The sequence below is a fragment of the Chaetura pelagica genome, unplaced genomic scaffold, assembly GCF_000747805.2.
Source record: "Chaetura pelagica isolate M959 unplaced genomic scaffold, ChaPel_1.0 scaffold1081, whole genome shotgun sequence".
NCBI classification, from domain to species: domain Eukaryota; kingdom Metazoa; phylum Chordata; class Aves; order Apodiformes; family Apodidae; genus Chaetura; species Chaetura pelagica.
In genome coordinates this window covers 49751-59882 of record NW_009952000.1, presented here as the reverse complement: position 1 = coordinate 59882, position 10132 = coordinate 49751, and positions in this window count along the sequence as shown.

Below are 10132 nucleotides of genomic sequence, written 5' to 3'. Positions count from 1 at the left end.
ATGACACTAACTCCGAACTGACTGAGACTGCAAGAGGCAAACAGCAGTGCCTGGGCAGTGAGTATCTCAAGCTGAGCACAGTGAGCACTGGCTGGACAGTGATGCTGCCAGAGGAAGATGTGTCCCTTCCAAAATACCAGATCACATGCCTGGTAATTGTTTTTGGGGTGTGTACATATGAGTTCCTCTTACTGGTGTTCCTGGAGACCATGTTGGTCCAAACCACAACATCCCTGTTCTGCATTTCTCCACCTCCCTTCTTCCTTTCTCTTCCCCTTCTGCTCTCATCCATATTTCTCCTCTTCCGCTCTTCTCCTTCCTCCCATCTCTGTCCTACCCTCCCTGCACCCCACTCCAACTCAAACACCCAAACCTTTTTTTGGCTGAAAAATGATGAAAAAGAAACCCCTTGTGAGGAGCTGCAGTGTGTGCTCTGCCAGAGAGTGGTCTTATTCATTAAGGTAATGGTCTTGTATGCATTTGGGCATGTTATCAGTAACCCTCCAAAGGGAAATGGACTACTTAAACCTATTATATCACTGCTTTATTCACCATGTGCTGCCATTTACCTCCTACATGACGCTGGGCTCTAATAGCACCAGTTCTGAGAAACCCTGCACATTAGCCACAAGCAGCTCATTAATCCACTGTTTTCATTCTTGCAAAAAAATCATCATCATCCAAAAAAAAAAAAGGGCTCCAACCACATGAGAGCTCAGATGCTGAGTGCTCAGCCCAAAACAAAACAGCTTTGTTGTGCCAGCAGCCCCGAGGTAGCCCCAAACAGAACAGCAGTTTCTGCTGATGGGGCACAGGGGGGGTCCTGGGGCCTGAGGGACAGGGTGTGCATCAGGGAATGGGACAAAGTTGTCAGGCAGCAGCTGCTGCAGGGAGGCTTGGAGAATTGGGTTCCTGGAGGCTCCAAGTCAGGCCCAAGTGACTTTCACTAGAATCAGGTCATCATAGAATCATAGAATTATTTGGGTTGGAAAGGACCTTAAAGATCAACTAGATCCAACCCCCTGCATGGGCAGGGACATCTCCCACCAGCCCAGGTTGCTCCAAGCCCCATCCAACCTGCCCTTCAACACTGCCAGGGATGGGGCAGCCACAGCTTCCCTGGGAAACCTGGGCCAGGCTCTCACCACCCTCACACTCCACAATTCCCTCCTCATGTCTCACTTCAATCTCCCTCTTCCAGTTTTAAACTATCCCCCTTTGTCCTCTCCCTCCCTGCCCTTGTCCCAAGTCCCTCCCCAGCTCCTGGCTGTTGATGCAGCTCTGTCCCAGGATCTCAGTTGTCCCAGATAGAAGAAAGAAATTGGAAGGCGCCTCTTTAACTCCAGCACAGGGAGTTTGATCAGATGGGGGATTAGCAGAATTAATTCCAAGCAGGTATAACGAGATCTTCCTCAAAAGCCCTTGAAGAAAAAGAAAGGCCCCTTGTCCCAGCCTTGAGCCACAAATCTGTGAGCCTTTTTGCTTCTTCACAAACACGCAGCGGTTGTGGCATTAAAAAACCAGTCACATCTGCTTCATCAAAGGGAAGAGCCCTGCTGAGGGCCCAGGCTTTCTCCCCCTAGTCCCCTGCTGGCACCACGCTGAGGAGACAAGCTGCTCCACCTCCTGGCTGCCTGGGCTCCCTGTCCAAGCCCCTCTGCATCTCAGGGCAGGGCTCCCTGGAGAACAGTGAAGCTGTCTCCAAACATTACTATTTCTGCTGAAATCTCTGAAGCTAACAAAACTAATCTTAAGTAGAAGATGTGCAGCTCGTGGACAGGAGATCATGCAAAAACAACTGCTCATCCAGGTGGGAATAATAGAGTAGCTGTATCCACAAACTAGGCACGGATCAGAAACAAAAGGCAGGACTTTTTTCATGACTGGTACTTCAGGAATCTGGAATCTGTTCTTTTGGGATGTTTTGGTCACTTTTTCCCGCCTTATTTATCAAAATTGCTGCTGCAGATCCCTGCTTTCCTCCTGAACAAAGAGAAATACAAAGGCAAGGGGATCTGGCCTGGGTCCCTGGTGGAAATGAGCAGAACCCAGGAGCTACTGCACTATTTAACAACCCCACTCTGAGCCCTGCCTTTTATTTCAGTAATTCTAGTTCAACTTGTAGCCCAGTCTCAGCTCTGCTATGTCATGGCCATTGTCAAACCTTCAGCTCTCCTTTCCAATCCCCTGGAAAGCTGCTGCAGAGAGAGAACTAGAGCTACAGCCTTGGTCTTTATGACCTACAGCATCTGGTTAAAACCTGTGCTCCCCTCCTACCCAGAGAGATCCTTTTCCCAGCTGGAAAAAAGGGTAGAAATGCTGCTACCCTCAGAGGAAGGGAAGCTGGATGCAGGATTCAGCTCTGGAGACACCATGGGGCAGAATTAACCGCAAGCAATAGTCATCAAATGGTGGATCTGCTTTGATTCCAGGTCCCAGCTGCTGCTTCTGGACAGCAAGCAAAGCTAAAACCACCACATCTTTTGATGTACACAGCTCTGTCCTGCTCCCACAGCCCTCCCCAAGTCACTGCTGTGCACGTGGTGCTTGATTTTAGATGGATTAGTGGTAAATCTAAGCAGGGAAAAGGGCTAAGAGGTGTGCAGTTGAATTGATTTCTGCTCTTGGGTGAGGACATGGATGAAGTGGGAGGTGAGGGGCAGAGGGTTGCTACTGGTGGAAGAATTCCTGAGGTCTAGAGCTTTAGCCTAGAGAAAAGGAGGCTGAGGGGAGATCTCACCAGTGCCTATAAATATCCACAGAGGGTGGCAGGAGGATGGGGCCAGATTCTGCTCAGGGGTGCCCAGGGACAGGACAAGGGGCAATGGGCACAAACTGGAGCACAGGAGGTTTGACCTGAATATGAGAAAATACTTCTTGACTCTCAGGGTACCAGAGCCCTGGGACAGGCTGCCCAGGGAGGTTGTGGAGTCTCCATCCCTGGAGACATTCCAACCCCACCTGGATGTGTTCCTGTGGGATCTGCTCTAGGGGATCCCACTCTAGCAGGGGGTTGGGTTAGATGATCTCCAGAAATCCCTTCCAACCCTCACCACTCTGGGATTCTGTCTGCTCAGGAGAACCTACAGCCTGACAGTTCAAACTGCCCAGGGGATCCATAGCTGATAAAATCCCTGCAGCTCATAGGAGATGTGAGCACAGGCCTGATGCTGCACCCTGCCTGCTGCAGTGTGTCTGGCAGAGGAGCACAGAGCTGAGAGGCACTTAGAGACATTTAGTGGAACACAAAACACTCTCCTGGGGCACGAGGGGGATGGAGCAAGGCTGGGCAGACTCCTCCATTGAGCTCAGCTTCATTGGAATCAATATGTGAATAGGGCAGCAACTCCAGCCCTTAATATTCTAGCTCTGAACAGTTTTGTGTTGAACAAGGAAGACTTAGGGTAGAGATCAGGGCAACTTCTTTGCAGTGTCAGGGAAAATTAAGTCCTGGAACAGAGCACTGAGAAGGAGATAGGATTTCTAGTGCACAAGGTTTTCAAGAAAATTATTTTCTTTCATATAGTCACAGAATTATTTGGGTTGAAAGGGACCTTAACGCTCATCCAGTCCCAACCCCCTGCATGGGCAGGGACACCTCCCACCAGCCCAGGCTGCTCCAAGCCCCATCCAACCTGCCCTTCAACACTGCCAGGGATGGGGCAGCCACAGCTTCCCTGGGCAACCTGGGCCAGTGTCTTCAGATAAAATTCTTCCAGAAGGGATGTGGGGCCAGGAGGGAGTCTTGGGGCAGCAGGATAGGACTTCTGCTCATCCCTATTTCTAGTCTCATGAAACACATTTAACAGCAGGTTTTACAGAGCTGTATGATGTCCTGACAGCTCTTTGAACACGGGTGACAGCCCCTAGCTCCAGGCTGTTTCTGTCTGTCTTTCCCACCTCTCTTCACCAGCCCTTAGCTGAAGCTTATCTGTTCATTGACATGTAAAACCAAGCAGTGAATCTCCTCTCCATCCCCTTTCCCCCATGCTCTGCTTGTCTCTGCTTCTCACTGCCCCACCTGAGGCCTGTTTTCCTTTTTGATGCTTCTAATGAAACTTAAGTGGCTGCAACCAGAAAGTTTGCACTTTCTGCCTCTGGCCTGCTTGCTGCAGAGCTGCCCCAGGCAGCATCCTGTGCTGGAGCCTCCATGGATGGGAACCCTCAGGGGAGGAGACAAAGTGATGCTCCGTGCCCTCTGCCCACCAAGCACCATTAGAACACTGCCTGCCTAACTGGGCAAACTAAGAGAGCAGGATCTCAGCAGCCTGACTTCTGAGGCCAAGGTCCCTGGAAAACATGTGCCAGTGCAGGGATACATGATCTCTGCAGTCCTGGATACTTGGGCTTTAGCATCAGAACCTAGAAAAGAATCAGTTAAGTTCTTTTCTCAGCCGTGCTGCAGCAATCGTGGCTGGTGCTGCTGGAGGGGAGCTGGTCTCAATTGCTATTTTTGTGTGTACTTAATAGTGTCTGGAGACATTTCTCCATAGGTGGGGACTGTTTATGCCCTGAGCAGGGACAGAAGGAGCAGCTGTAAGGCACAGGTCCATCTCTCCAACCCCTTCTGCCTGGCCAGGCTCACCTTTGAGAGCAGGTGAGGGAAGAGCCCAGCACATGGGCCAATTCAAGCCCTGGCTTTCCTGCTGACAGGGATTCCTACTAAAGATTTCTGAGCCATGAGACTGAACTTTTGAAGGGCAGCCACCAGCTTTCTGCCTGGCCAGAAACACTGAAGCTGAGTAAGCTGAGCTCCCTAGGATAGCCAGATGTCCAGAGAACACCTGAAAATCACCCTTACTTGGGTCTTAGAAGGCAGGCTGTGCCATGTTTTTTCCTTCTCTCAATTCAGGAATGATGAATTTGGCTCCAGGTCAGTGCCCAAGACCTTCACCAAACCCTCTGTGTGTTTCTCAGCAGCCTGAGCACTAGGCAGTTCATCACAGACAAGGCTCACATACCTGCTGCTCCTGGTACCTCTCCTTGTGAAACTTCACTCTGGATTTCTCCTCTAGCCCATGTGCTTTCTTCCTGCATGTGAATCAAGGGCTTCCCAACCAACACCCTGACCCCTTGCAACTACAGCCCTGTTCCCAGCTGGACTCTGGCATCTGGTTGATGCCACATTGCCTGGGCCTCTCAAAGATGGTTCTTGGGTTACCTTCTTGCACCTCTGCTGGCTGCTCCTGGAAATCCAGGCCTGTGCCAGCAGGGCTGGGTTACCCTGCACATCACCTTGCTGACATGAGGGGAAAGTAAACAGGACTCTGCTCAGTGCTGCAGAGACCAACTGCTCCAGTGTTGCCTGGCAGATGGGGCCCAAGAGGGAGACCATCTGCTCCAGAGTAGGGCCCTAAACTTCTCCCTGTGAGATCCTGGGTTGAAGATACCCAACTGAGTTCAGTCCTTGGTGACTGAGTGCCTTGCAGAGCTGAGCCAGGGCTTGGACCTGCTCTGGGGGCTGCTGGATTCCTGCAGCATCCCCATTCCTAACATTCATTGATTTTTTTTGTTCTCTCTCCCATCTCCACCCTCTTTTCCTCTCTGCAGTCCTTCCCACAGCATGCAAAGCTTTGGTTTAGTAAGTGTTACTCGTTGCAGAGATGAGCAGAAACTGGACAGTTCCCCTGCAGCCCTTACAGCCACCACTAACCCTGCCCTCTCCACCCACCTCCTTGTCCAAACACCAGGGTATCTGCCCAGTGCAGGGACCGTTTGCCTGATTCCTGGGCTGTTGGCAGTTCATTCTGGTGACACTGGAGGGGGTTAAAAAGAAGCACAGTGGGGAGGCTGCAGAAAAGCTGTCAGAACTCAAGGAAGGGGCTGGCATCTCAGGGAGAGAGGGAGAGAAGGGATGACATCCAGCGAAGGCTGGAGAAGGAAAGAGCAATCTGCTGAGAGTCAGCATGTCTGAGGAGCTGGGAACAAACATATTGTATTAAACTGATAATAACACCTTGAACAGCAGGGTGGTAGTTTCCATCTGGCCTCCTGCTGAGCTTGGTCTCTCTCATTTCTTCCCCCCCTGCAGCCAGGGAATCTGAGGTGTGGAGATGGCCACGGGTCACCCAGCAAGGCTGTGGCAGAGCAAGGATGAAAGAGAAGAGCCTCACAGTGAAAAGCAGGGTGCAGGGAAGCAGCAGCACAGCCTCTTGACTTTCCTTTCACCCCAACTAGATCCTCCTTAGGCTTGGGAGGTGGGAAAGCACTAGAGCTCTTTGCTTAATTACTAGCAACAGATGAAGCACTTGAGAAACAAAAGCTCCTCTCTCTCTGCCCCACTTTTACTTGGAGCCAGGGGTGGGGAGCAAATTGCTTAGAAGCCAGAAAGAGCCCTGGATCTTGTCACCATGGCTGCACAGACACAGCCTCCTGTTATCTCCAGAGGAACAAAACCTTCCTCCCACCCTCTCCTGTCTCAGCTGGAGCAGATAGAATAAGAAATAAACAAAACAAATAATAATAATTATTCAAAAAAATACCCCAACCCAAACCAACAAATAAATATCCAAGGAATGAACCAGTCTTCTGCAAAACATATTTGTTTCTGCAGTGGTTTTGGGGTTGCTGGAGAGCTGAAGGACTCAGGTGAGCATTTCAGGTTAAAGAGGCCATCTCAGTAACACTGAGATTTACAAAATCACAGCTCAGGGACATCTCAGGTCATGGCATTTGTTTGGAAATAATGTTTTTTAACTATAGATACCTAACTGCATAGTTCTGATGTATTTCTATACATGGATGTGTGTGCTAGTAACATGATTATATATAATTTTTATGTCCTCTTGTTTGGAACCCACAGGGAGCACATGTCTAAGTGTTCTGTCAGAGCTGGACTCTTGCCTCTTCTGTCCCTGCATCACATCATGGGCAGGCAGAGGCACCAGAGGTGGCAGCAAGATTTTTGTGCTACCACAGTTAAACTGGTTTTGGCATCTGGGCACCTCCAGGTTTGAGTGCAGTGGGCACAGAATGAAAAACAAAGCAGGGCTTTGTTGTGTTGTTCCAGTTGTGTTTAGCTGTGTGAGTTCTGATGAATCCCAGCAAAGTGCAGCAATGATTTGACACCAGACAAGTGAAGGGTGATGGAAAATATGTCAAACAACATAGCAGCAAAGCAGTGAAAACTAGCAACCATGTATTTGTATTTTGAGAGAAATTAGGGCTATTATGGCTGCTCCAGACGGGCTTCCTACATAAACTGGGTAGATAATTTCACTTGGTGCTTCATGCATCAAAGCTCTGACCATCTGGCTCAACACTAACATACCTTTTAGCAACATGTCTTGTTTTGGCTCAGTGCCTCCAGGGCCACCTCCCTACAACAGGCACTATTTCAGTGCTTAATTACACTGCCTGGTAAAAAAAGGGCAAGTTATTTTTAGTGTGTTATCTTTCCACTATCAGCTCCTGGGCACTGAATATCCTACTGGCTGTGTAAGCATGGGGTAAGCAGGGTGTTTAAAACAACCTGTGGGCCATTAGGGGTGAGAAAATAACCCACAGGATGACTCTAAGTTGTCTTGGGTTTTAAAAAAAGTCACTCATACGATAACAAACAGATGAAGAATAACTGGTAATCCAAAGTTTAACCTAGTTCTCTCCTTTGGGCCCTGGCTGGCACACTCAGTTCCTTGGCTCACCCACTTTTTTTACTAGGAGTAGTTGAAATGTCAATGCTTGTAATTCTAGTGAGAAAATTATGACTTTGTAAAACAAGAACCACGTTGCTTAAATTATAAGTGTGGTCTTTGCTTAGGACTTTTTTATTGAAATTGCTGAAGAATGTTGGGTTGTTGTTCCTTTGAGTCAAAAAGGCTGAAGAACATCACAGGAAGTGGCTGATGGTGTCTTTCATAAAACTGGAAGAGGGGAGATTGAGGCTGGACATGAGGAGGAAATTCTTGGGTGTGAGGGTGGTGAGAGCCTGGCCCAGGTTGCCCAGGGAAGCTGTGGCTGCCCCATCCCTGGCAGTGTGGAAGGGCAGGTTGGATGGGGCTTGGAGCAACCTGGGCTGGTGGGAGGTGTCCTTGCCCATGCAGGGGGTTGGAACTAGATGATCTTTAAGGTCCTTCCAACCCAAACCATTCCATGAGTCTATGATTGATTCAACTTTTCCACACCCAGATTCTCTCCCATCAGTAGTTTGGCCAACCACAGGAAAGTGGCACCTGCAGAAGTCCAGTCTGGGTCACAAAACACCACTCAGTGAGAGACATTTCTCCCTGGGAGACTTACCTGGATGAACTCTTGTTTTTCAACTTACTTGACCTTCCTTTGCATATGAACTTACTTGGATACACTCATTTAAAACATGACAACAGCCTGCCTGAAAAGATCAGGCTCTTACTGATAGCTCTGAGCACCCTGTTCCTGCTAAAGAAAACACACTGCTCTTGTTTTCCCAGCACCAGATAAACACCAACATCTGCATCATGATTGTCAGAACAGCAATACTCAGATTAATGATACTGGGGTGAGAACTGGGTCTGGTCTCCAGTGTATTCTCCTGGATATCCAGTCAAAGAACTGTCTCCAGGACCTCTCTCTGCAGATAGTCAGACACTTAGGTGTCTTTCAGAACCTGGCTTTAAGTGATCATTTTGAAGGAGTTGCTGATTTTGACCTAAACCCACCAACTGACAAAGAACTGAGTGTGGTTTCACAGCACATCAGGTGGTCAGGCTGGGTGGGGACTTCTGAGGGGAAAGAAATTACAAATACAATTGCATAGAATCACCTTGGTTGGAAAAGTCCTTAAAAATCACCAAGTCCAACCACCAACCAACACTGACAGGTTCTTAACTAAACCATATCCCTGAGGACCACATCTATAAGGCTCTTAAATCCCTCCAGGGATGGTGACTCCACCACTGTCCTGGGCAGCCTGTTCCAGTGCCTCACAACCTTTTCAGTGAAGAAATTCTTCCTAAAGAAGAACCTGATCAATGCTGATGATTGCAGCCCAGGTTCCTGGGGCTTCATCATGCCCATCCTACCCTGACTTGCTGTGCTCTCCAGAAAAACGCAATCCCTTTACAGTTTATGTTCTATTTTGCCAAGAGGAAGAGCAGGACCTCTGGGCCTGAGGTACAAAACTCTCAGTGCAAAGGCCCCAGAGGGTCCCTGCCTTGTTTTTCTCCTCTTGTGATTGACAAGGAGGATGTTTGTGTCCACACCACTGTCACCCCTTTACCTCACAACCAGTTATAGAATCATAGAATCATGGAATGGAATGGTTTAGGTGGGAAGGAACCTTAAAATTAATCAGATTCCAACCTCCCTGCATGGGCAGGGACACCTCCCACCAGACCAGGCTGCACAAGCCTCATCCAACCTGCCCTTGAACACCACCAGGTATAGTGCCTCAACAACCTCCCTTGGAAGCCTGTTTCAGTGCCTTCCTACCCTCATGGCAAAGAATTTCCTCCTCATATCTAAACTAAATCTCCCCTCTTTCAGTTTAAAATCATCCCCCCTTGTCCTCTCCCTCCCTGCCCTTGTCCCAAGTCCCTCCCCAGCTTTCCTGGAGCCCCTTCAGGCACTGGAAGCTGCTCTAAGGTCTCCCTGGAGCCTTCTCTTCTCCAGGCTGAACACCCCAACTCTCCCAGCCTGTCTCCAGAGCAGAGCTGCTCCAGCCCAAGGATCATCTTCATGGCTCTTCTCTGAACCCTCTCCAACAGCTCCATTATGATTAAAGACCAGCCTCCAAGGTGCTCTTGCACCCCTTGGTGTGGAGAACCACCTGATCATTCTCTTTCTGCAGAGACAGTGTTTGACATCTCTGTCCCCTGCTGACCAAGTCCCCCAGTTCCTGTGTGAGCCTCAGGCACTGGTGGGAGTGTCTGCCCCTCTGCTCTCACTAACATACAAACACCCCTCATCTCCCAGCACCCACTGACTCCCAGCATCTGTGCCACTTGCTTGGCCTCTTTTCCTTTATGCTGCTCCCCTCCACAGTCGTGTGACTGCTATTGTGTGGTCCCTGCCACACAAAAGCCAGCCTGACCTAATTTAAATCAGTGCTATTGAAGCCGTTCTTGTTTTATCTCCCAGCACAAGGGCTGTGCTCCCCATTTCAGAGGGAGCAGAAATGAATGGCTAATTGGGGGGGGGGGGGGGGGGGCAGTTT